The sequence below is a fragment of the Vicugna pacos genome, chromosome 15 (genome assembly GCF_048564905.1).
Source record: "Vicugna pacos chromosome 15, VicPac4, whole genome shotgun sequence".
In the NCBI taxonomy this organism is placed as follows: domain Eukaryota; kingdom Metazoa; phylum Chordata; class Mammalia; order Artiodactyla; family Camelidae; genus Vicugna; species Vicugna pacos.
In genome coordinates this window covers 7,719,515-7,722,340 of record NC_133001.1, presented here as the reverse complement: position 1 = coordinate 7,722,340, position 2,826 = coordinate 7,719,515, and the positions used below count along the sequence as shown (strand labels likewise).

General features: G+C 55.3%; 1 long non-coding RNA gene across 1 annotated transcript; it reads left to right on the top strand.

Moving 5' to 3' along the window:
• Positions 1-544: 544 nt before the first annotated feature.
• LOC140685849 (uncharacterized) lies at positions 545-1,370 on the top strand. The gene is made up of 2 exons (XR_012059280.1): positions 545-883; positions 1,232-1,370. It is a non-coding gene; the product is annotated as an uncharacterized lncRNA (long non-coding RNA).
• Positions 1,371-2,826: the final 1,456 nt, after the last annotated feature.

Here is a 2,826-nt window from a genome sequence, read left to right as displayed (position 1 = left end):
CTAGAGCCCTAAAGAGATGCTCTGAGCCCAACCAAGTAGGAAGTCAGAGTTGTGCCAACCCTCCCTTCCTCAGGACACAACTGTCAACTCTTCAGGTGCAAACACACCTGAGGAGAAGGGGGAAGTTAATGGGCCACGCGTGTGCGGCCACTCACACAGCCACCCAAGCCTCAACTCCTCCGCACGCTCCAGGTCTGCGTGCAAGACGTCGGAGGAAACCAGGCCAGCATAAGGGGACCGGCCTCCTGGCAGAAGACTTGCGCACCTACTCGACCGGTGGAATTTCCACTCCCATCCTGGGAGGATGCGCACACAGGCACAATTAGCTCACCTTGTTTTAACAATCCCGAAGTTTTCCCAGCTCAGAAATAACAGGGGGGCCAATCCCCAGCTGGGTGAGTGTGGGCCACGGGGTGTTTGCGGTGGGTGGAGGCCCTGTCCTTTCCCTGCTGGAGAAAGCCATTTATGACCTCACAGGATGAAAGGACCAGCCCAGGCCCCCTGAGCTGTTATTATAACAATTATCAAGACCTATCACCTCCCTTTGGGAAATGTTCCCTTTCAAGTTGCAGTGCCCTCGTGTATCCTGGCTCACAGCCGCTCACAATCATTACCCGGTGCCCAGGGCAACTTATTAATAATGCTTTCTTTCTGACGTGGAGGGATGTGATCTGTTTAAAGGGCCATAGCTTTGCAAGGGGCTCATTAAAGGTCCTTGCAAGGTGGTGGGGAGGGAGCGTGCGTGTTCCCGTTGTTACATCCTGCAGCAGCCTCTCTCCAGCTTGCCCAGGTGACTGAAGATGCCAACGTCTGGCTCTGGCAGTGCGTGTGCCTTTGATCCTGCTCAGCCTCCCTGCTCGGGAGCCCAGGAGGGGGAAGGGAGGTGAACAACAGGATTGTTTTTCCTATTTCTTTCCCTGCTGGGTGACTCACCCCTACCACACCCCAGCTGCAGAAGCCTCTGAATATTTAGGTTTGGGGCCCCAGGGCATGCATGGACCCTGCTTCTTTCTAGAAGTTGACTCAAGACCAGAGTTCTCCTACCTGGATCTCTTTTTCCTGGATCCCAGCTCTGTAGAGGAGGCCTTCTTCCCACACCCCTCCCAGCCCCCATTTGACTGTCCCCACTGCTATGGGCCAGTGACAAAAATACAGGGACGCTGGGTTCTTGAGGAAATAATGTCAAACCTGCAGGTTGAGAAACATTGATTATCACCTCCTCCTTTTACAGATGGGCACACAGCGGGTGAGTGGCAGAGACAAAGAGGAATCCGGCATTTCCATCTGGGCACGCCAAAGGACGGCTGGACTCCTGCGTGGTTGCTTGGGATGCTGTTTATGCTTCAATTAAAAATGTGTTCGAAAAGGGATACTTTTCAGAAATGTCCTTTTATAAAGCGAAAATGGACTGACCCCTTTGGAATTCAGTGGTTCAGCCTCACACAGACACTGTGAGATTGGTTATGAACATTGTTCCCATTTTAAAGATGACAAAACCAAGCCCCAGAGAGTCACATACTCCAGGTGACCCAGTAGGAAGTGGGGGTGCTGGAACACAAACCCAGGGGTTCCAGGCCTGCTTCCTTGGCTCTGGGGCTCCCAAACCTTCCCAGCAAAAAGCACTTTCCAGAAGACATCCCCCATCTCCATGCACCTGCCCCCACTGGGAACTGAGTTATTCTCGCTCATATCCAGAAGCACTGTCTGAAGTCTTCAGGCAGCCCTCACCCTGGACATAAGCTCTGGAGGGCTGGCAGGGCCCGTGTGGCTCTCTGCCTTCCCGCAGAGCAGAGCGGAGCCAAGGCACACAAAAGCAGTCTCCCTTCATTGCCAGGCCTGGGTTTCTACCCCAAATTGTCCTCCCTAACCCACCTCACTCACCGTCTGGGTCATAATAACATTAACTTTTTGGGTTTTTTTTTTAAAGTTTAATTCCTTCCTCAGAGTGGTGCAGGAGATTTACCTATGGAACAGATGCCAAGGAAAGTCCCACATGCTTTCAGGTTTCTGAGCAACATTCATCTCTTCTGCTAGGCTCGCCTGTCTCCTCTGAACATCCAAGCCCCGCAGCTGCTGACTACTCAGTCCAAGCCCTAGGCTTCCTCTCTTGTAGAGACAAGAAGCTTTGGTCTGCTGCAAATGTAGAGGCTGCTCCCATCTCAGGTGGATGGGGTGGAGGCCCAGCGCAGGTCCAGAACACGGAAGAGGCCAGAGGAGGGTGGGGAGGTGGGGGAGAGGTGACGGACGGGTGGGAGGTGTCCACAGTCAGGAAGGTAGCTATGGGAGTGGGAAGGCAGGAAGGGGGAGGCAGAGGAGGAAAGAGAGGATGAGGAAGGAAAGAAGAGCCGATGGGAGGAACACAGGGTCCCAGGGAGGGACAGTGCTGTGCAGGGGCAGGGCTGGGACTGGTGTCCTGCACCCTGGGGCTGCCAGGGGTGTCCTTGGGAACAGCACCACCAAGGGAGACCTGGGAAAAGCAAGTCAGAGAAAGGGTGAGGAGAGACAGAGGTGGGGAGGTGCCCCTACAGAAAGCCAGGTCACAGGAAAAGGAAGCAGGGCACAGGAGGAGAGGAAGAGGCGTGAGCCGGGGAGGCCGTGAGGGGCTGACCCCTCATGTCACCCCCATGAAAGGGCTCTTCCTTCCTCCAGGCCCAGACTCGCCCCTGCTTCCATGGCCAGCAGGGGAGATCCCGGCAGACGCAGCCCCTCCCTCCATCACAGTCCAGGATGAAAGGAGGCTGCGTCCACGGTACCGAGAAATCCAAGCTCAGAGGCCTCATGGCCCACTCCCCTGTATGGGGGCGTGGAGATGGGGAGGCTGAGGCC